This window comes from Hyaena hyaena, unplaced genomic scaffold (assembly GCF_003009895.1).
Source record: "Hyaena hyaena isolate Hyena2069 unplaced genomic scaffold, ASM300989v1 scaffold_651, whole genome shotgun sequence".
Lineage (NCBI taxonomy): Eukaryota > Metazoa > Chordata > Mammalia > Carnivora > Hyaenidae > Hyaena > Hyaena hyaena.
The window spans coordinates 707102-732455 of NW_024081282.1; the positions used below are offsets into that span (position 1 = coordinate 707102).

Below are 25354 nucleotides of genomic sequence, written 5' to 3' on the forward strand. Positions count from 1 at the left end.
CTTTTCTTTATAGTAATGTTACTACTTATTTTTTGTAATTATTTTATGAGTGATTTTGTTTGGCTACGAGTTTTGTTGGTTTTTAATGTTTGTTTTGTTTTAGTAGTGGGAGATTTTTCCCGGGGTTTGTATTCCTGCCCTAATTTAGTCTTTTACTTTGGTGCCCCCAAATCGATACGATTATCACTAAAAGGTGTAAATGTTTCCCGAACAAAAGTATCCTATTATCTTAGTGAAATTAGTTTCAGGTATGTGGTAATAGAAAACTTTGATAATATTTAATATGTTCTTACTAAAAGTTTCCTGTGAGTGTGTAATAATAGCTTCACCTTAGAATCATTGCCCAAAGATTTGGGTCTTTGTTACAGTGCTGTTGGGAATCACAGCTTCTTCCTCACAGCATTGTGAAATGAGGAAAGTGGGAATTTTAAAGATAAGCATTAGAAGTATGGTAAAGTGAACTGGGAACATGCTCCTGTTTAGATGTCAAGTATGTAAAGAAGACTGAGGAATAGGTAGAGGCCAAATGGAGAAGGTTATCTCAAGTAGGACAGAGTGATCAACTATATCAGATCTGTTCTTAACAGACCTCCTGACAAACTGATTTGATGGATGGAAGAAATGAGAGGTCTTAAAATAGTAGAGAGGAATTTAATATAGTGAGAAATGAAGAAAACTGTGTTGAAGAGTCTCACTCTCAAGGGAAACACAAAAATGCACTCCTAATCCAGGGAGATACAGAATCAAGGAGGTTTTTTATTTTATAAAGATTGTTTTGTTTTATAAAGATTGAGGTTGTAGTATGTTAATGTGGACTAACCCAGTAGAGGAAAAAACAAAACAAGATGCAGGAGGGAAAGGAAGATTGCCGGAATTACAGATATGGTATACAAATAGAAGAGTTAGTTTTAAAGATGGGCATGCAAACATCACATTGATAGCAACAGGAGAAGAATAGACTGTAAGTCTAAATAGTTATAGTTTGGTAGGAGCATGTAGAAATTGTGTTCTGGTTTTTTTCAGTGAAATAGGAAGGAAGCAATGTCATTAAGAGGAAAAGAGTATTGGATCGAGGGGAAAAAAGGAAGGTGTAAAATAGATACTTGAGTGGCAGAGTAAATAGACTCTTAGAAGGCTAGCTAAAAGGTACATAAAATGGTCATTTGAAGTCTGTTGTTAATTTAAGTGAGACTAGTCAAATGGTTTTGTATTTAATCTCCAACTATTCTGACATTGGTGCTATCACTAAGTAGACAGAATTGAATTTAATTAGAATTGGAATTTCCCTAGGTTAATACAACAAAGTGGAAGAAATGAAAAGGTGTTGATCTATCCAAGGGAATGATTATAAAGAAGAGGCATAGAAAGAGATCTGGGTACAGAGCAAAGTGAGAAAATGAAGGTTGAGGCACAATAGAGAAGTGGTATAATAAATTACAGATTGCAGTATGGTTAAAGATATGTTGGAGTTACTTACAAGAGTAGGAAGTAGAAATTTGGGAGGTTGAAATAAGAGAATAAGGTGACTGCAGTTGACAATAGTAGAGAGAATACAGTATTTAGTGACTATAAGTTCAAGGATGTGGACATGGTAGTTTAGTGACAGCAAGGTCATGGAAAGATGTGAATTAAAGATATTGAAAAATTTTGCTATTAAAAGAAATATATAAGTGGATTTTGAAATTATTAGGATTTATGACAGGAGTAGTGAGCTAAGAACTAAATAAAATTATTCCTTGGAACATGTAATTCTGTTAGGTATGGCCAAAAAAACAGTATTTTACAAACTCAATTTATAAAACTCTTCTGCAATGACAGAAGTTCAGCTTAATAACTGAAAAGTGGTGTATTATAGTGGTTTTATAGGTGTAGATTCTAACATCAAATCTTGTTTCTAAGGCTTAATTGCTTTATGACCTTGGACAAGTTTATCTTCTCTATCAGTTTCCCTAGGCATAATCATAATACAGTTGTTTAGAGATGGTTTGATGAATATAAAAATACCTAAAACAAATCTGATATATGTTTATCTAATATATAGTCAAATTGTCAATAAATATTAACTCTAGTAGTAGTAGTAGTACACCGATTCCTAAGGTGATGTAAAGATTTTGAGATCTTAGACAAACCTCAGTCATCTTTTCATTGTGATGCCCAGAATTTCTATTGCTTCTGTCGAGCAGGAAAATTTCCTCTATTCTTAAAGTTTCATCTAGGTGATCTAAGAATTAAATTGACATGAAACATAATTCATAATTTCAAGAAATGGCGATTCTTCAAAGTATAATCTTTCAGTAAAACATAAGAAAATGTTTAGTATCAGACCCAAATTTATCTTTAGTTTCTCTGTAATAAGGAAGCCAAAAGTAGATACACCTGTGTTCGGTAATTAATGTTTCATTACTTTATCATATTTGGGAATGATTTATTAGATATTCCTTGAATTTACCTTCTCACTTAGCAAAACTTTTAGGTTTCAGATTACCAAAAAGATTTGGGGACAATATTTAAAAAGTTTACCTAAAACCTTTTTATCTTATATCTATATCTACTTAATTTACTTGTTCTTAACCAATATGTGTATGTTGCCCACAAAAACAGCTTTGTCTGCAAAGTCCGACATTATTCTCAGTTTATATTATTTTGGGTTGACAAGTTTTGCAGTAGAGATTACATGAACTTATTTGGTTTTTGGTAAATCCAGGCAGAATAAAAGTATTATTTTAATGCAGATAACTCTAAAGACATGTCTTTTTTAATTAAACCAAAAATCTTTAGTTTTAATGCCAGATATTTTCCCAGATCACATGAAGTTGAAATTCATTTGGATTGAGTTTCTTCTTTATTTTTGAGAATTTTTAGGGAATTCAAAATTATGTGCTTCATTTTCTTTAAGCAAATTAAGTAGAAAGCCCTTTTACAAATTCATTTTAGCAATACCAACTAGAGGTAGAAAAAGCCATGTATACAAAATAGATACATATACTGACAGATACAGAAACCTTATAGTTAGTAATATTTGAAGAGATAACAGGGCAAGAGAGCCCTTTTTGCAATTTCTATTTTTCAAAAGACCTGCTTCCAGGGGCACCTGGGTGGCTCAGTTGATTGATCATGATCTCGCAGTTCATGAGTTTGAGTTCCGCGTTGGGCTCTGTATGGACAACTCAAAGCCTGGAGCGTGCTACGGATTCTGTGTCTCCCTCTCTCTACACCTCCCCCACTTGTGTGCTGTCTCTCTCAAAAATAAATAAGCATTAAAACAAAAAAAGACCTGCTTCCTTCTTTTTTTCCTTTACTTTGGCAGTTGTGGGCTGTGTTTACACTTCAGACATATAAGATTTATAACTTAAAGGGACTGAAAAAGAAGTTAAGTTGTGTGGGTTTTTTTCTAAGAGTTACAGGGTAATTTCTACTTAGAAATTACCTTCCTTTTCTAAAATACAGGACAATTCTGCTTCAATATTCCGATCTTTTATAGTATCTATAAGTGTGTTAAGAGGAATAGGTGAAGTTTTGGGATTGGTAGAGACTGGGGGGTTTCGATTTGCTTCTAAGTTGCATTTTTGGTTTTGTAGAAATTTGGCAGGCAAACTTGTTTCTAATTCCCACAAAGAACTGAATTATAGCTAGAATATCAGGATTGATTAGCCATTTCAACTAAACATGCATCTTTAGATCAGGAGATTTCCAACTAATGTGGGATTCAGAAGATTTATATCTTTGTAAAAAGTTCTGTATAAATTATTTCAACAAAAACCCTCTTCACAATTCAATCTTGGCTTCTATTAGCCACTGAATATCAGCTTTCTGCTGTTCATTTGTGGAAAGGCAAGGAAAAATTAAGGTCGTCTGTTTATTCTGTAGTAGGAAGGTTGTGAATGTCTACTAATCCTCTAATTTCTTTCTAAATTTGGTGGGATCTTATAGTGAAGGTTAAAATGGGCTTTGTAATTTTTAAGGTACACTGCTGTCCAAGGGACATGAAATTTATTTTCCCCTTAGGTGGGAGGGTTCAGGATACATCTGCAAAGGACATTACATAGGAATGCCTAAATCTGGCAGAGCCTGATTACAGAGCTTTGGAAAGTAGGAGTTGTTAAGAAACAGGAAAGTGAGCTCTATCACCTGTCTTCAGTGCTTTTGTTAAATTCATGTCATGGATTTTATTTAGCATTTACATGAGTAACCTGTGAATTTGAATCCAGAGTTTAGGCTGAAGTACTTTTTGTACAGAAGAGGAAGTTAAAAAAGGCAGATGGGGGCACATTTTAAGAAAGGGATTTACCTTGGATGTAGACATCAGTATTTTCTTAAGTCTAATTTCTTTCATCTTGTCAAGGGAATCCCTAAGGCTGTTAGTTATACTATTAAGACAATTGAGGTCTCTTTATAAAGAATTTTTTTTTGAAACATAGCCAATCTAAAGGATTTATTGTCTGACCATTGATGAGTAAGATCTTACTAATTTTATTTATTTATTTAAACTTTTTTTGTTTTTTAATATTTATTTTTTGAGAGAGAGAGAAGGAACACGAGCTGGTGAGGGGCAGAAAGAGCAGGAGACATAGAATCTGAAGCAAGCTCTGGGCTCTGAGCTGCTAGCACTAAGCTTGATGCAGGGCTCAAACTCATGAACTACAAGGATATGACCTGAGCCAAAATCGGATGCATAACTGACTGAGCCACTCAGGCACTCCAAGATCTTACTAATTTTAATTGCAATTTAAGCCAATAAGCCTTTTTATGGAAAGATTCATAGGCAACTTTCTAGGCTTAGAACATGGATGTAAGGGGCATCCCTAGAGAAGGCATAGATGATATAGTCCTCATGAGCCCAAAGTTTATTCCCAAAAATTGTCTAAGAAACCAAAAGCCTTTTTTACACAGGCAGTGTGGATGGGTCTTTGATCACACACAAAAACCTGAGATGCCTCCAGTCATCGACCCACTAATCTGTGACACCAGGCAGGTGCTACTGGAATGAGACTTCTCAGCAGTAATAAAAACTACAAAAGCTGCTATGGACTGGGACCTTTTTTGACTCTCCTTTCTGAGAGGTGGGATGGATGAACAAAGAGAGTTCTGCTTACAACTTAGTATCTCAGAACCCCACTCTACTTGGCTACCAAGGGGCACCCCAGTAAGTGCGTCCTCCAGAGTGGTGGAGACCAAAGAGAATATTTTCACTGATCACAAAGCCAAGTTCTCAAGACATAAGCAAGAAAAAAGGAAAAACCTCATCCAGTTTTCACGTGGGAGACCCACACTGCAAAGTTTGTTGAAACATAGGCCAGTCTGATGAGAATTGTGAACTCAGAAGTCTGTAATGCCAATTTGAACAGCAGGCTTATAAGGGCCTTTGCTGGTATTCTTAACTTGTAGTGATTCCTTTGCATAATAATAGAGTGACCATATCTGGAAGGAAATCACTTAGTAAAAACCAAGAGTACTCTACCAAATTATCAGAGTTGCTAAGCCCAAGGAGCTATTTCCAAGAATATTTTCTCTTGCTAATCTAAATTTAGAAATAAAAAGGACTCTCGCCACTTGTTCCACCAGACGCTGCAGACAGATTCCAGGAAGAGGACATGGTAAGAAATCTTACCTTTGGCTAGCTGTTTATCAGATGTGCCAGGATTTCTCAGCTACAGCAATCTCAGGGTGAGTAGTATTTTAGCCAGTTAAAGTTGATCCTGCCAACTAGCCAACTGTTGGAGGAAAAAAATTTCCTTCAAGATTCTATTACCTGGACTAAGAAGTGACATGAAACAAATTCATTGTAGGAAAAAAATAAATTTTAATTACATGGAGGCCCAATAATAACATGGAGTCTCCAAGAAATATCCAAGTTGTATGACTTTATACATTTTAGGCAGATGTTGCCAAGTGAACTGGAGAGAACCAGGGAGATTCTGGGCCCAGGGCCCTCAACCCAGCCCACCCTGAATATGTCAAGAGCTCTCTCTTGTCTTGAGAAAAAATTCAAGGCCAGGCACACAACATAGTGGACAAGCAACATAAGTGGCAAAATTTATTAAAATGAAAAGTACACTCTAGAGATGTGAGAGCAAATGAGCTCAAGAGAGAGCTGTGTACCTTGGGATTGGGTTTCTTTTATCCCCCTAGCTTTTAACTAGGGGGTGGAATATTTATTACCTGGGGGCAGGAAGTAGTGTTTGATACTTTTTCTTACTAATTTGGTCAGAGGTTTCCTGTCATGCCATCTTGGGCTTGTCTGGTTTGATCCAGATTCTTGTGGACTGCTTGCCAGGACAGGCTTCTGACTTTCCCAATAGCTGGCCGTGACTTCCTTGTTGATGCCCTCCAGGTATTCTGCTAGAACCTAACTGCTTACTCCAATACAGAGAGGCGTAAATCAATGAGGAATTGACAAGATAAACAAAACTTAATTTGGGAGTTTCAAATAGTAAAGAAATCTAAATAGAATTTGAGCTATGGTAAATTGCTAAAACTAACAAGACACTTTCATACAACATTCTTAGCTCTGAATATCCTATATCTGATGATAAAGATACCTCAGGGAGAGTCCCTTTCATTTATTTTCTGCTTTCTGGAGACAAGGTGGGGAGGGGCAGAGCATTCTTAATAATCAGTATGCCAAAGTGGCAGATTTTGGGGACAGCTTGTCCTTTGTCTTCATACTTCCTTGCCACACTTGAACCATCAGACTTTTTGACAAGTTTAAGAACTTTGTCCAGGAATTAACCTGTTTATGGATAATGCACAACCATCCCACCATTGTGTCTATTTAATAAATTAAGTATATGACCCAAATAGGTCCAATTCAAAGGATTTCCAGGGCTTTACAGTTTTTGTTTTTTTTTTTTTAAACTGGGTAGAGCAATACCTGGAGCTGCTAACCATTATCCTGGTAATTGTGATAATTATTCATTATCAATGAGTTTTTTTAAAAGAGTCATCATGGAGAGCACTAATAATTTAAACCTATAGCAAAAACCCTAACAGCTAGTCTGTCATTGAATTTTTTAGTTACTTTACAAATAAACTATAAGTACTTTTTCCTTTTGCTGGAGGGATTTGGCAGTCTTGTGGGCTGACTATGGGTCATATGTGTTACCCTTAAAGCATAAGGAGTGAAGTTTCATATAAATCACATGAAATAAGAGAAAGGATTTGTTTTCCAAAGGAAAAGCACAGTGCTATAAATTAAGAAAGTAGGTACTGGACAGCCAAAATCAAATGTTTGTCTACAATATACAATATACACGACTTTTATTTCCATGTGGTAGTTTTCCATTTATGCCTTCTGTAAAGACTTGGAAAAGTATGAGGGAAGTGAGACACATAGAGTATAAAATTTAAGGAGTCAGGCACAGAATAATGTATATGCTCCTCATCTCAACCTAGCATGGCTTTGCCTCCTACTATTAGTAACATAAAGAGAATCAGCGTAATCCTGATTAGGTAAGTCAGACAGAAGGCAGTAGCATTCAGGTTGCTGCATTAGATGATTTGGAAAGTATATGCTATACAAATAAGACTCCTTTAAAATCAGTATCAAGGTACATCAAGGCTTTTAAAAGAAGTAAGGGAAAATAACATTTATTCAGCACTTGAAATTCAAAAGCTACTGTATTGTGTGCTTATAGTAATTACTTGATCTTCACCACCCTATAAGAAGAGAATACTTCCCACTGTGAGTAATGGAGGAGGGTTTTTTTCTTTTAATAAACTTTAGCTGTAAGTTATTTTGTTATATTTATAACTTACTAATACATATACAAAAAATATTGACCTCAGTATGATTGTTCAGGAGAGGTGACAGTTAACCACATATGTTAGGTGCATAAGAGAACTGATGATCTCAAGAGGAATAGTGTTCTCATTCCAAGAACTGAAGCTACTACATATCCTCTGTATGTATCCTACTCTGACATTTCCTGAAAGCAAACTATTGTAGAGGTGTTGGATTCACATAAAGGCTAGTAAGAAAACTAAAATACATAGCTCAAACTCATTAAATATTGAAAAAATACCGGGAAAGGGAGACCCTGTATGCAACAAGCAGAAGCTTTAAGGCCTTGGGATGAATCTAGAAGATGAATTAACATGTTAGAACATCTGTGATTAAAAGGGATTACATCCATTAAAAACTACATCAACTGAAAATGAGAAAAGGGGTATTTGACTACACAAGAAATGTTAATTTTTTAAATTATGATATAGCACTGATATACTAGGATACTTGAAAGTTTTAAGAATTCAAGAAGCAAGTCTTAGTAAAGGTAATTTATTATATGAAACTTTTCAGAGCTTAGAAAAAGATCTGTAAAATACCATTATTATTTATGGAAGCATTTAAAGTCTTGCTGTGGAAGAAAAGAAGAGAAGGGAAAGATTGAGGTTTGGGTAGCTCTATATATTGTACCTTTCTTTCAAAAAGTTATTTGAAGAATATTTTGGTAAAATATTAATATCTGTTAAATCTGGGTCTTGGGACATGGGGTCTGTATTTTTTTTTGTTTCTTTTACATTTTTCTGTATGACATTTATCAAAACTTAAATCAAAATAAAATAGTGGAACACCTCTAGTCCAGTGTTTTGCAGCTATGTTTTCAGAGGTCTTCCCCAAAGGAACATTTTTAGAATTTTTTTCACTAATCATTCTACATGGAATTTTAATATCACAGTATACTTTTTGTTTTTGAACTGTAAGCTTGTCTTTATGGATAAAAATAGTAAGATTTTTTTCCTTTCCATCTCAAGAACTAAAAAACAATGAATCATTTAGAAGACACATAATTTGGTACTGACAAAACATTAATAAGTTCAAAACCTTAACAGATTATATAAAGTATATTCTCTGACCTTAGTTGAACTACATTAGGTGTCAGTAACAGAAAAATGTGAAAAATGTTCAAATTTCTGTATATTAAATAATATTTGTAAATAACCTGGACTAAGAATTCTTAAGGGAAATTAAAAAGTATTTGAGCTGAATGAAAGTGAAAATTCATAAAAAATTTGTGGAATACACCAAAAAAAGTGTTAATGAGAATTTGCTTATGTTAGAAAAGAAGAAAAATCAGATTGATGATTCAGTTTTCTTAAGTAATTAGAAAAAGAAGAGCAAATTAAACCCAGAGCAATCAGAAAAAAGAAATATTAAAAATAAGCATAAATCAGTGAAATTGTAAGCAGAACAGTAAAAAATATTGTAAACAAAACCAGTGCCTGAAAAGATCAAGAACATTGAAAAAGTTCTAGCCAAATTACCAAGAAAAAAAAACCCAAAGTTGTAAGAAAATATTTAGAATATTTTGAAAATATACTTACATAAATTTCCAACTTTGATGAAATAGGTCAATGTCATTAAAGTGACAAACTACCAAAGATTGTTCAAGAAGTAGGTAACCTGAACAATCCTATATCTACTTAATGAATTTATTTTGTTAGTTAAAAGTCTTCCTGTGAAGTAAATTGAAGGCCAAGATAGCTTCACTGGTGACGTTTGCTAAACATTAAATGAAGAAACCAACAATTCTATACAAGAGAACACCTCCAGATTCATTTTATGAATGAATGACAGTCCTGTATTACCTTGATGCTAAAACAAGACAGGCTACAAGGAAATGACATACCAATATTTAGCATGAGTGTAGATGCAAAAATCCTGAACAAGATATTAAGTTGAATCAAGTAATGTGTAAAGAATTTTATAAATCATGACCAAATGCAGTTTTTCTTGGAAAATGCAAGCTAGTCCAACCTTTGAAAACCAATTAGGTAATCCATATCAACAGGCAAAGAAAGAAAAAGCATATGATCATCTTAATAAATGAAAAGAAAGCATTTGATAAACATTCTTAATAAAAATTCAATAATAATAGGACTAGAAAAGAGCCTCCTTAATCTGGTAAATAGTGTTTACAAAGCCTACATACATCCTGACAATGGTTAAAAACTAAATGTTTTCCCCCAAGATTGAGAACAAGATGAAATGCAGTAGTATCAATTAAGTATAAGTCTACATAATGTGTACTAAACCTACAACCCTTCACCAATTTTGATAATGAAAAGTGATGATCTAAATAAGGGGAGCGATACTGTGTACATGAATCAAAAGACTCATGATTCTTAAGAATATCAGCTCCCCTGATTGATTCATTACTATTCAAAAATCCTAACAGTATTTTGTGATACTGCCAACCTGATATAAATTTCTTTAGAAAAACGATAGAACTAGAATAGCCAGCACAGTTTTGAAAAAAGAATTTTAATTGCATAACTTTATCTAATTCTAAGACTTATTACAAACTAATCAAGTTAGTGTGGTATTGGCAAAAAGATGGACACATAGATCACTGGAACAGAAAAGTCCAGAAATAGATGCACACATGTGCAGTAGTTTTTTACAAAGGTGAGAAAGCAATTCAGTGAAGGACAGTCATTTCAACAGGATGCTAGAATAATTGGACATCCATAAACTAAAAAATAAAGACCTCAGTACATTGCTTTTGCTTTACACAAAAATATAATTCTTCAAAAATGAATTATAGCCCTAAATATAAAGTGTAAAACTGTAGAACTCCTAGGGGAGAAAAACAGGATGAAGTCTGCATGACCTTGCTTAGACCAGTTCTTATGTACAGCCCCCTAAGAAGGAAGGAAGGAAAGCAAGAAAGAATTGGCTTTCATTAAATAAAAATCTTGTGTTTTTTGGAAGACACTAAGAAAATAAAAAGTCAAGCCACAGACTAGGAAACATTTTTGCAAAGCATACATTTGACTTTTATCCAGAATATATAAAAGACTTTCAAAACGCAGTTTAAAAAAAAGTCCCGCAAAAGGATAATAAATTTGAAGATCTTTTACTAAACACAGATGGCAAATAAGCTCATGAAAAGATGCACATAATGATGTGCTAATGAGCCCTTCAGACAACTGTAAAATAGCCACAATAATATAGTACTACACACCTACTAGAATGGCTTAAAATGCATTCCGACAATACCAACAATTGCCAAGAATGGAGCACTACAGCTTTCATACATTGCTGATGGAAGTACAAAGTGGTCCAGCTGTTTTGCAACAGTTTGAAGAAGTTTGTTATAAAGTTAAACGTACACTTATATGTGACCTAGCTATCATACTAAGGAGTATTTAAGAGGAACAAAAAGCTGTTCACACACAAAAAAATTTGTATGTGAAAGGATACTGGAAACATGGTAGAGTAGGAAGCACCAGTAATCCATCTCCCCATCTAGATGACAATTGCACTAGTAGTATTTATTTGATGTAACTATTTTGGAACTCTGGAGTCTGTTGAAGCCTTGCAACTTACAGGGGAAAGTTCTGACATTAAACTGAAGTTAATTTTATTCAAAGTTAGCTCTTAAAAGAGTAGCAGATGCCCATTTCTCAACCCCAACCATATAGCAGGCAGCTCTGCATGTATTTCTGGAGCAGCTTACACACAGTGGGAGCCAGTATAGATAAAAAGAACTTTCACCTCAGAATATTGGGAATCAGTGCTGATGGCTGATTTATGCTTTTGATCATGGAGGTGCAAAGAATTGAGAAACCATGTTTGTTCTATCTCTTAACGTTGTAATCAGTCCCCCAACCCCTTGTGAAATGACTTCCAAGAGTATAAAAAGACTGATCCCCCTATATTCCCCTGTTTCTTTTTCTTTTTTCTTTCTTTTTTTCCCCCCTTTTGGGAGCTAGACATTAAATACTAGGTAATTCAAAAACTGCTTATATGGGAAAAATTAGAAATTGACCACAAATGCCCAGGGAAGGATTCAAACAAGATATGAGAAAACCTTAGGTGTTATACCTTGGGCTAATCCTTGGCATAGAGACATCAAAACCAATCAAAACACAAACAAACAAAAAACAGTAACAACAACTACCAAAAAAAACAAAAAAAAAAAAACAACAAAACCCTCAGTAAATCCTCGGAAAAGAAAAGAAACTGATTTCCAGAACTAAGATATTGTAAGGTTAAAATGCTATTTCAACAGAAAACCAGAAGACATAGGGGGGAAAAAAAAACCACCCAGGAAAGTATGATCCATCCAAAAGGAAATGAAAAACAGAAACTGTTCCTGAAGTAGACCTGATGGCATTTAAAAGACAAAGACTTTAAAACAAACTATAAAGATGCTCAAAAGATTAAAGGAAGGTGCACAGAAAGCTAGAGAAAAAAAAAAACAAACAAACCACAAACCTGGCTGAAAAGGACAATAAATGAAATGAAAAGGTCTCTAGAGGAATTCCAAGGAAGGCTGAGTAGGTAGAAGAAAGAATCAACAAACAAGAAGATAGGTCAATGATTAAGTCCAAAGAACAGAAGCAAAAAAGATTCAAGAAAAATAAACAGAGCCTAAGGGGTATGTGGGACACCATCAAACGGATGTACATGCACTGCAGGAGTCTCAGAAAAGGGGAGGAAGGGACATAGTATTTGAAAAATACTGGCTGAAAACTTCCTAAATCTGATGCAAATTGTGAATATAGAGATCCAAGAGCTCAATAAATTTCCAGTAAAATGAACTCAGAGACCCTATCAAGATACACCATAATCAGACTTTCAAAAGACAAAGACAAGAGTCTTGAAAACAGCAAAAAAGAAGTGAATTGTCAAATGCAGGGGATCTTCAATGAGATTATCAGGTTTTTTTTTTTTTTTCCTCAAAACTCTGGAGAACAGAAGGAAATGGACTGATAGATAAAAATACTGAAAGAAAAAACTCTCAACCAGGAATCCTATATCTAGCAAAACCGTTCTTTAAAAATGAGGGAGAGGGCTCCTGGATGGCTCAGTTGGTTAAGCATTCAACTTCAATTCAGGTCATGATCTCATGGTTTCTGAGTTCATGTCTGTGCTGACAGCTCAGAGCCTGCTTTGGATTCTGTGTCTCCCTCTCTCTTTGCCCCTTCCCTGCTCGTGCGCTGTCTCTCAAGAAGAAATAAGTGTTTAGATAGAGGTCCCTGGGTGGCTCAGTTGGTTAAGTGTCCGATGTCAGCTCAGGTCATGATCTCACAGTTTGTAGGTTTCAGCCCCAAGTCGGGCTCTGTGTTGACAGCTCAGAGCCTGGAGCCTGCTTCATATTCTGTCTCCCTCTATTCTCTCTGCCCCTCCCCTGCTCATGCTCTGTGTCTCTGTCTCAAAAGTAAACATTAAAAAAAATTTTTTTTAAATAAATGTTTAACAAATTTGAAAAGGAGAAATTAAGACAATCCCAAATAAACAAAATTGAGAGAGTTTGTTACCATTAGACCTGCCCTGCAAGAAATACTCAAGGGAGTCTTGCAGAGTGAACTTAAAGGACACTAGACAGCACTTCAAAGCTGCTTGGAGAAATACAGATCTCATTAAAGGAAAATATATAGGCAGTAATAAAGGCCAACATTATAATAGTGGTTTATAACAGGTTTACACCTGTTTTCTATATGATTTAAAAGACTTAATACATTTTTAAATAATTATTAATTTATAAACCAGCATTGTAACTGTGGTTCATAACTCCACATTTTGTTTTCTACACAATTTGAGACTAATGACATTTAAAATAATTATTTATATTTTGGGGAACACACGTATGAAGACATAATTTGGGGGACTTCAACAATGAAAAGAGGACAGAACTGTAAAAGCAGAGTTTTTGTATGTTATTGAAGTTGGTAAGCATTAAAAGTTTAGAATGTTAAATGTAAACCCCATGGTAATCACAAAAGCTACAGTATAAACTCAAAAGGAAATGAGAAAGTAAACATGTGACTACAAAAAAATCAACATAAGACAGTAAAGCAGGAAATGATGACAACAACAAAAACCCATAGGGCATATAGAAAACAGTCAAAATGACAGAAGTCCCTCTTTTTAGTAAGTACTTTAAGTATAAATGAATTCAACTCTTAAAAACACAACAGTAGGGAGAATATAGGAAAACACTTGATTCAACTATATTATGTCTACAAGAGACACACTTTAGACCAAAAGACATAAAGAGATTTAAAATGAAAGGATGGGAAAAGATACTGCATGCAAATAGTAATCCAAAGATCAGGGGTGGCTTTACTAATATCAGATAAAATAGACTTTAAATCAAAGAGATTGCAAGAGACACAAACATTAAATTTTAATAAAATTTTCAATAGAGCAAAAGGATATACCAGTTGTAAACTTTTATACACCTAATGACAGACCATCAAAATATATATGAAGTAAAACTGACAGAATTGAAGGGTAAAATGTTCAATTTTACAATAATAGTTCAAAACTTTAGTACTCCCCTTATGATAATGGGTAGAGTGTGACAGAAGCTAAGGAAAGAGAGGACTCACACAATAAACTAACAAGAACTAGCATATACAGAACACTCTACCTAACACCAAGAACATACACATTTTTCTCAAATGCACATGGGACATTTTCTAGGGTAGACCGTATATCAAGCTACAAATTAAGTTTCAATAGATTTATAAAAAGATACATAAAAGTATGTTGTCTGACCACAGCAGGATTAAGTTTAGAAATCCATAACAGGAAAAATTGGAAAATTCACTTTACCAATGACATTAAACAACATTCTTGAGCAACCAGTGGCTCAAAAAAGAAATCACATAGAAAATTAGAAAATACTGTAGCTGCCATCTTGCATCCCCGCGTGTGTGCGCCTAATTTCAGCTGGTCCACCCGAGACCCCCTGAGCGCCAATCCTAGTCCCCCACACGGTCCCATTTCCGCTCCAACAAGATGAAAGAGACTATCATGAACCAGGAGAAACTTGCCAAACTGCAAGTAAAAGTGCGCATTGGTGGGAAAGGAACTGCTCACCGAAAGAAGAAGGTGGTTCATAGAACAGCTACAGCAGATGATAAAAAAAACTTAGTTCTCCTTAAAGAAGTTAGGGGTAAACAATATCTCTGGTATTGAGGAAGTGAATATGTTTACAAACCAAGGAACAGTGATCCACTTTAACAACCTTAAAGTTCAGGCATCCCTGGCAGTGAACACTTTCACCATTACAGGCCATGCTGAGACAAAGCAGCTGACAGAAATGCTACCCAATATCTTAAACCAGCTTGGTGCAGACAGTCTGACTAGTTTAAGAAGGCTGGCTGAAGCTCTGCCCAAACAATCTGTGGATGGAAAGGCACCACTTGCTACCAGAGAGGATGATGATGATGAAGTTCCAGATCTTGTGGATAATTTTGATGAAGCTTCCAAGAATGAAGCAAACTGAATTGAGTCAGCTTCTGAAGAAGATAAAACTTGAAAAAGTTACTGGGAGCTGCTATTTTATATTATGACTGCTTTTTAAAAAGTTTGTTCATGGAACTGATAGAATCTAAATCTCTAATATTTTTAAGCCCAAGCCCCTTGGACACTGCAGCTCTTTTCAGTTTTTGCTTATACACAATTCATTCTTTGCAGCTAATTAAGCTGAAGAAGCCTGGGAATAAAGTTTGAAACAAGATTTAAAAAAAAATTAGAAAATACTTCAGAGACGATTGAAAACTCAGTGTACCAAAACTAGGGGATAGTTATTTTTAAGGGGAGAATTGTTATAAATCACACTAAAAAAAAGAGAAATATACCAACAAGCTAACTTTACAACTTAAGGAACTAGAAAAAGAAAAATCCAAAGCTAGTAGAAGGAAGGAAATAACAAAGAATAGAGATAAATGGAATAGAGAATAGAAAAGTAAAATCAATGAAACCAAACGTTGATTGTTCAAAAACATGAACAAACTTGCTTGACACACTTAAAATTGTGTGGACTAATAATGACTAAATTCTAAATTCTACTCATTACTAAATTCTACTCAAATTGGATAACTAGACGAAATGGACAAGTTCCTAGATGTACAAAGCTTACTAAGACTAAATTACACAAAAATAGACCTATAACTAGTAAGGAGATTGAATTGGTAACCAGAATCTGAATGAAAAGCTGTGGAACTGATGGCTTTACTATTGAGTTCTAGCAAACATTTAAGGGAGAGAGAATACCATTCCTTCCTACCCTTTTCCCAAAAATTGAAGAGGAGTGAACACTTCTTGCCTCATGCTATGAGACTAAGATTACTCTGATAGCAAAGCCAAAAACACTACAAGAGAAACACTACAGACCAATATCCCTTATGTACATTGATGAAAAAAAATCTCATCAAAATACTAACTAACTGAATTCAGCAGCATATTAAAAGGATTATGCATCATGACCAAGTGGGATCTATTCCTGGAATGCAAGGATGGTTCCACATATGAAAATTTATCAAGGTAATACATCTCATTAAAAGGATGAAGGACTAGGGTGCCTGAGTGGCTCAGTAGTCTAAGCATTTAATTCTTGATTTCTGCTCAGGTCATGATCTCATGGTTTGTCAATTTAAGCCCGATGTTGGGTTGACAGCATGGAGCCTTTTTGAGGTTATCTCTCTCCTTCTCTCTCTGCCCTTCTCCTGCTTGCAGTCATGCGTGTGCTCTCTCCTTCAAATTAAGTAAATTTAAAAAAAAAATACAGAGAAACCACATGGTAATGTCAAATGATACACAAAAGCACTTCACAAAATTTAATACTTTTTCATGATAAAAACATTCAACAAACTGGGAATAGAAGGAAACTACCTCAACATAATGAAAGCCATATATGAAAACCCTACAGTGAATATCATACTCCATGCTGAAAAGCAGGGAAAATTTTTCTTTTACAGTCAGGAACAAGCCAAGGATTCCCGCTTTCACCATTTCTCTTCAACATAGTGCTGGAAATTCTAGTCAGGGGAGGGGGTGGAGGGTGGGTAAGCATCAAATTGAAAAGGAAGAAGTGAAATTATCTGTTTACAAATGATATGTTCTTCAGCATTATTGAGTTATAATTGGGAAATGAAATTTTAATAGTTAAACTGTACAGTGTGATGATTTAGTATACATATACATTGTGGAAAGAATCTGCCCCCCCTCCAATTGAGTTAAATAATATATCCATTATCTGACATATTTACCTTTAAGTTCTGTCCACAAATTTCAATTATAGTCTGTTACCAAGTATAGTTATCATGTTATATATTAGATCTTTAGACCTTATTCATTTTATAACTGCAAGTTTATATTCTACCAACCTTTTTTGTATTTCTGCCATCCTCCAGTTCTGTTAACCACTTTTCTACTCTTTGACTGTAGGTTTGACTTTTTTTTTCTTTTTTTTTCTTTTTAGATTCCACTTACAGGTGATACTGTGCAGTATTTTTCTTTCTTTGTCTGGCTTATTTCACTTACTATAATGCCCTTCATGCTCACCCATGTTGTCACAAATTACTGGGATTGCTGAATCATATGGTAATTTTGTTTTTAGTTTTTGGAGGAACCTCCACACTGTTTTCCATAATAGTTGTACTGATTTACATTCATTCCCATCTACAATGTATAGGGATTCTCTTTTTGTTCCCCACATCTTTACCAGCATTTATCTCTCTTATCTTTTTGATGATAACCATTCTAACAGGTGTGAGGTATTAGTTCTTTGTGGTTTTTATTTGCATTTTCCTGATGATTAGTGATGTTGAGCATCTTTTCATGTACCAGTTCCCTATTTGTATATCTTCTTTGGAAAAATGTCTATTTAGGCTCTTTGTTGACTTTTTATTTTATTATTTTATCAAGTTGTAAATATGATCTTATATGTAGGAGACCCTAAAGTTTCCATTAAAAAAACCTGTTAAGAATTAATAAATTAATTTAGTAAAGTACTAGGATACAAAATCAGCATCCAAAAATCAGTTGCATTTTGGCATGCGTGGATGGCTCAGTCAGTTAAGCATCTGACTCTTGTTTTTGACTCATGTCATAATCCCACAGTTCATGAGTTTGAGCCTGTATCAGGCTATGTGTGGACAGTGCAGAGCCTGCTTGGGATTTTCTCTCTCCCCCTCTTTCTCTGTCCCACCCAGATGCTCTCCAAATAAACAAACAAACAAACTTTAAAAAAATCAGTTGCACTTCTATATACTAATGAACAATATGAAAAGGAAATTATGGAAAATATTACATTTATAACAACATGAAAAAGAATAAAATACTTAGGAATTAAAGAAGTGAAAAATTTATACAATGAAAACTACAAAACATTGCTGAAAAAGAGTTAAAGACATAAATTGAAACACTTCCTATTTTCATGGAATGGGATACTTAATAGTATTAAATCAATACACCCAAATGTGATCTATAGATTCAATACAGTCTCTATCAAAATCCCACTGGCTTTTCTTTTTTAATAGAAAATCCTACCCTAAAATTCATATCTCAAGGGACTCCGAGTAGCCAAAACAATCTTGAGAAAGTAAAACAAAACTAGAGGACTCTCTTCTGTCTCAAAACCTACTACCAGGAACGCCTGAGTAGCTAAGTCAGTTAAGCTTCCAACTCTTGATTTCAGCTCAGGTCATGATCTCACAGTTCATGGGATTGAGCCCACATCAGGCTCTGTGCTGACAATGTGGGGCCACCTTAGGATTCTCTCTGTCTCTCTCTGTCTCCCCGCTTGTGTGTGCATGCTCTCTCTTTCAAAATAAGTAAATAAACATTTTTTTAAAAAAAATCTACTATAAGCCTATAGTAATCAAAACATTGTGGTACTGGCATAAAGACAGATGTATAAACCCATGGAATAGAATAAAATCCAGAAATGTATCCTTACATACATGTTCAAATGGTTCTTGACAAGGATGATGCTAAGACCATTCACTGGGAAAGGTCTGTCTTTTCAACAAATGATGGAGGGAGAACTGGATATCCACATGCAAAAGATTGAATATGGGCCCTTACTTAAGATATATAAAATTAATTCAGCGGGGCGCCTAGATGGCTTGGTTGGTTGGGCGTCCGGCTTTGGCTCAGGTCGTGATCTCATGGTTCGTGGGTTCGAGCCCCGCATCAAGCCCTATGCTGACAGCTCAGAACCTGGAGCCTGCTTCAGATTCTGTGTCTCCTCTCTCTGACCCTCCCCTGCTCACTCTCTCTCGCTCTCTCTCTCAGAAAAAAAATAAAACATTAAAAAAAATCTTAAAAAAACAATTCAAAATGGAACAAAAACCTAAATTTAAGAAAGAACTAAAAAACCTAAAACAACAAAAGCTCACAACATTTGATTTGACAGTGATTCATTAGATATGATACCAAAGATTCAGGTAACAAGAAAAAATAGACAAATTGGACTTCACAAAAATTTTTAAAAATTTACACAGAATGAGAGAAAATATTTGCAAATCATAAATCTGATACGGGTTTAATATCCAGAATACATAGAGAACACCTAAAATTCAACAAAAAAAGTCAGTCTAACTTAAAAATGGGCAAAGAATTTGGGGTTCCTGTGTGGCTCAGTTAAGCATCCAACTTCAGCTCAGGTCATGATCTCATGGTTCAAAAGTTCAAGCCCCACATTGGGCTCTGCTGACAGCTCAAAGCCTGTAGCCTGCTTCAGATTCTGTGTCTCCCTCTCTCCATGTCTCTCCCCTGCTCACGCTGTGTTTCTCCCTCAAAAATTAAATAAAAACATTAAAAATATATTCTTAAAATGGACAAAGAATTTGAATAGACTTTTCTCCAAAGAATATGTACAAATGATTAATATGCATATAGATACCACATCACATTCAGGATGTCTATCAAAACAAAAACAAGAAACAAGTGTTTATGGGGATGTGCCAAAATTTAACCCTGTGCATTTTTGGTGGGAAGGATAGACGCTATGGAAAATGGTGTGGCAGTTTTTAGTAAATTTAAAATAGAAGTACCACATGATTCATCAGTTCCATTTCTGGATATAAACCCAAGAAAATTGAAAATAAGTTCTCAAAGTGATATTTGTTCACCCATGTTCATAACAGCATTATTTGTAATAGCCAAAAAGGTGGAAGCAACGCAAGAGTATATCAATAGACGAATGGATAAGTCACATGTGGTCTATCCGTAAAAGGGGATATTATTCAGTCTTTAAAAAGAATGAAATTTTGTCATGTGGAGATAAACTTTGATGACATTATAATAAACTAAGGCAGTCACCGACAAATATTGTATGATTCCACTATATGGAATACTTGGAGTAGTCAAAATCATAGAGACAGAAAGCGGAATAGAAGTGGCCAGGAACTAGGGAGGAGGAATGGAGAGTTTCTGGCTGTTTGTTTGTTTGTTTGTTTCAAGTGTTTGTTTATTTTGAGAGAGCATGAGCCAAGGAGGGCAGAGAAAGAGAATCCCAAGCAGGCTCTACACTGACAATGCAGGGCTTGATCTCACAAAGGATGAGAGAGAATTTCACCTGAGCTGAAATTAAGAGTTGGACCCTTAATGGCCTGAGCCACCCAAGTGCCCCTCAAGTTTCTGTTTAATGGGTAAAGAGTTTCAGTTTTACAAGTTGAAAAAAGCCGTAGAGGTTGATGGTGGTGATGGTTGCACAACATTATGAATATACTACACTGAATGGTACATTTAACAAAAATTAAAATGATAAACTTTGTTATATGTATTTTACCACAATATAGAAATTTGAATAAAAAATAACTGTATGTGAACATCTGTAGTGGCCTTATTCATCATTCTCAAAAGTGAAAACAATGCAAAATGTTCTTCAACTATCATACCTCTATATGAAATACTAATGACTGATACATGTAACAGTATGGATATATCTCAAGTGCATCATGTTCAATAAAAGAAGCCAGACTCAAAAAGTCATACAGTGTGTGACTCCATTTTCATGAAATTATATAAAGGTAAAACTATAGGACAGAAACCTAATGAGCCAAAGGCTAGATGTGGGTGGTTAAATTGACTACAAAGAGATGAGGGTATTTTGGGGTGTGGTGGAATATTGCATATTGTGGTTGAGATGGGGATATGCTATACATTTATTAAACTCAGATTTATACATTAGGAAAAAAAGAATTTTACTGGATTACTCATAGATTGCTAGTGGGAGTAAAAAGTGGTACGATCATTTTGGAAATAGCTTGGCTATCGTTATAAACTTTACATATAATAAGAACCAACAATTTTACATCCAGGTATTAGCCCATATAATATGAAAATACATGCCTATAAAAAGTCTTGTTTATCTTTTTTCACAGCAGCTTTATACACAATTGCCAAAACATAAACAATCTAAATGGCCATCAACACATTAGATAAACAAATGATGGTACATGTGTATAATAGACTACCACCCAGCAATATAAAGAAACAGATTACTGTAATATATTTTTACAAATGCTGTCTGATTCAATTTTGAGGACCTGACTACAGGTGAGTCAGACCTTCTTGGGGATCTGATCCCAAGTCCACATCAGAAACAACTTCCCTTATCAGATTTTCACACTCTGCGTATACCTTCCCTAATCATCCAAGTACAATCAGAGTATCTTTATACCCCAGAACCTACTGAAATTATTAAAAGTAGACATCCTAAACTTGCCTACCCCGCTTCACCCATTTCTTCCTGTAGAAACCATAAAAAAGGAACTTGCACATAGTTTCCTTCCATTTCTCTGCTTGGTGACCAACTGGTGTGCTTCCCCTTAGTGGCCCTGTGTGGTGTCCTATTTCTCCTCAGGGTACTGTGAGCATAACAAATTGCAAAACTTCCTGGTTTCTCTCTGTTGATACGAGTCTGACCTCACCATACCAAATCCACAATAACATGATTAAAACAACTACCGATATACAAAAGAGCACATGCTTGTAGTCATTTCCTATGGTTATTGTAACAAATTACCATAATCTTCATGGCTTAAAACAACAGAAATTTACCTTTTTACAATTCTAGGGGCCAGAAATCCAAAATATTTTCACTAATGAAGGTGTTTTCAGGGCCATGCAACCTCTAGAGGCTCTAAGGATAAAATAAACCTTCTTTCTTTCAGCTTTAGTGGCTACCAGCATTCACTGACTTGTGTCTGCATCACTCCAATCTATACCTCCATGGCATTAACTTTTTCTTCCTGTTTCTTATAAGATACATATGATGGTTTTCAGGACACACTAGGATAATTCAGGTTACTCTATTCATCTTAAGATCCTTAACTTAATTACATCTGCAAAGACTCTTTCTCCAAATAAAAAAACATTTATAGGTTCTAGAGAATAGGGCCTAGTATCTTTTTTAAAAGGTATTTATTTATTTAAAAAGTTTTAATGGTATTTATTTTTAAAGCAGTTTTAGGTTCAAAACGAAATTCAGAGAAACTACAAAGAGTTCACTGCCCTCACACATGTAAAATCTCCCCTACTATCAACATCCTGCATTAGAATGGTACATTAATTATAATTAATGTGCCTACATTGACACATTATTATCACACAAAGCTTATGCTAGGTTTATTCTTAGCATTGTACAGTTTATGTGTTTTTACAAATGCATAATATATATCCAACATTATCATACAGAATAGATCCATTGCTCTGAAAGTTCTCTGAGTTCCACCTATTTATCCCTCCTTCCCCCAAACTTCTGACAACTACTAATCTTTTTACTGTTTCCAAACTGTTGCCTTTTCCAGAATATCATATTCCATTACGGTATGTAACTTTTTCATATTGAGTTTCTTCACTTCGTACTATGCATACAAGGCTCCTCTGTGTCTTTTCATGGCTTCATAGTTCATTTCTTTTTATCACAGAAAAGTTTTTGTGTTATCTGGATGTGACATGGTCATTTATCCACTCAACTACTGAAGGATAAGTTGTTGCTTTGAAGTTTGGGCAATTATAAATAAAGCCGCTATAAGCATCTGCATGTATGTTTTTTGTGGACATAAGTTTTCCACTCATTTGGATAAATATCAAGAAGCATGATTGCTGGCTTATATGGTGAAAGTATGTTTAGTTTTGTAAGAAACTGCCAAATTGCCTCCCAAGTTGTTTGTACTGTTTTGCATTTGCTCCAGCAATGAATGAGAATTCGGGTTGCTTCACATTCTCCTTTGCATTTGTTGTTGTCAGTGTTCTAGATTTTTGTCATTCTAACCAGTGTGTAGTGATATCTTGTTGTTTTAATTTGCAACTCCCTAATGACATATGATATTGAGCATTTTATCAGATGCTTACCTGCCATCTGTATATCTTCCTTGGTGTCTGTTTAGATATTTTGCTCATTCTTTAATTGCATTGTTCATTTTTTTGTTGATTTTTTAATGTTCTTTATATATTCGTGTAATAATCCTTATCAGATATATCTTATGCATATATTTTCTCCCAGACTGTAGCTTTCTTCTGATTCTCTTGACATAATGTTTTAAATTTTAACAAAATCAAGCTTATCAATTATTTCGTCCATCAATTGTGCCTTTGATGTTGTATCTAAAAAGTGATCATAAAATCCAAGACTATCTAGATTTTCTTCTATAGTATCTTCTGAGAGTTTTATATTTTGTATTTTACATATAAGTCTATAGTCCATTTTGAGTTAAATTTTGTAAAAGTGTGTAAAGTCGGTGTCTAGAATACTACCCCTACCCTGCTTTTTTGGGAATGGGGATGTCCAGTTGCTCTAGTACGTTTTGTTGGCAGTACAACGTTTTCTCCGTTGTACTGCCTTTGCCTTTACTATTTTGTTAAAGGTCAGTTGACTATAGCTGTGAATCTATTTTTAGGATCTTTATTCTGTTCCATTGATTTGTCTCCCCCCCCCCCCCAATACCACTCTCCTGAATACTGTAGATTTATAGTGTCTTAAAGTCAGGAGTGTCAATCCTCTGACTGTTGTTCTTTAATATTGTGTTTTTCTGTCTTTTTAATCTCCATATAAATGTTAAAATCTGTAGATATCCACAAAATAACTTATTAGTATTTTTAGTGGGATTATATTGAATTGACAAGTGAAATTAGGAAGAACTACTATCTTGACAATATTGAGTCTTTTTACCTATGTATATGGAATAGCTTTTCATTTATTTAGTTTTTCCTTGATTTTGTTCATGAGACTTTTGTAATTTTCTTCATATTGTTCTTGCATATATCTTGTTAGACCTAAGTATTTCATTTTGGGGGACTGCTAATAATAAGAGATGGACAATATAGGAGAGAGACTAAGAGACAGGGTGGATAGAGTGAAAACTATCATATTCAACTGTAGTTCCAAAAGAAGCAAAATAAATAAGTGTATTGTGGAGAGCATGGGTATATAAAATAAGCTCTTAGAATTTTCTAGATCTGGTAAGACACACACACAGATACTTCCAAGAACACAGGATAAATTTTTTAAAACCCATATTTAGACATAAAACAGGGACAATATTTTTAAAGCAGAAAAATTTTAAGAAAAAAGAATATCCTCCATGGGAATATCAATCAGACTGACATCTGACTTCTCTATAGCATCACAGGAAGCCAGATGTTTGTAGAATATACTCAAAGTAGTGAAATAAAATACTTATGTAATTTTACCCAGAGAAAATAATTTTGAAGAATAAAGATAGAGTAAACACATTTTGGCTGAATGATACTCCATAGTATATATATACAATGTTTTCTCCATTCATTCATTGAGGGACTCGTCATTTCCATATTTTGGCTATTGTGAATAATGCTTGCAGTAAACATGGGATTGTAGATGTATGTCTTGGAAATCTTGTTTTTATTTCCATTTCCAGAAATGGAATTGATGAGTCATGTTTTAGATCTATTTTTAATTTTTTAAGAAAGCTCCATATTGTTTTCCACAGTGGTTGAACCAATTTGTATCCCTACCAAGGTACAGGGGTACCCTCTTCCGCACGTTTTTGCCAACATTTACTATCTTTTGCCTTTTTAATGATAACCATTGTAACAAGTGTGAGGTGATATCTCATTGTGGTTTTGATTGGTTTGTAAATTTGATCATCTTTTCATGTACCTATTGACATTTTGGATGTCTTCTTTGGGAAAATATCTATTTAGTTGTACCATTTTTTATTTAGGTTGTTTTTTCATTAAATAAATGCTGTCAATTTTTATCATTTAATACTTTGAATATTTCATTACATTCTCACTTGCCCTATAGAGTTTCTGGTAAAAAGTCCAGATAGTTTAATGGGAGTATTTTTGTAGATTACTTCCTTTGATACCTCTGGCTGCCTTTAAGATTCTTTATAACTGATTTTTAACAGTTTTTTTTTAATAAATTGTCTTGGATATTGTCTTTTTCCATTGAAATAATAGGGCATTCTAGCTTTGTGGACTTGTATGTTCAATTTCTTCCTCACGTTTGGGCAGTTCTCAGCTATTATATATATATTTACACAAATATATATTATATATAAATTTCTTTTTAAGTTTTATTTATTTATTTATTTTTGAGAGAGAGAGAGAGAAAGCATA

General features: G+C 34.4%; 1 pseudogene; it reads left to right on the forward strand.

Moving 5' to 3' along the window:
• The first annotated feature begins 14752 nt into the window (after window positions 1-14752).
• LOC120219797 lies at window positions 14753-15310 on the forward strand (annotated as a pseudogene).
• The last annotated feature ends 10044 nt before the right edge of the window (window positions 15311-25354 follow it).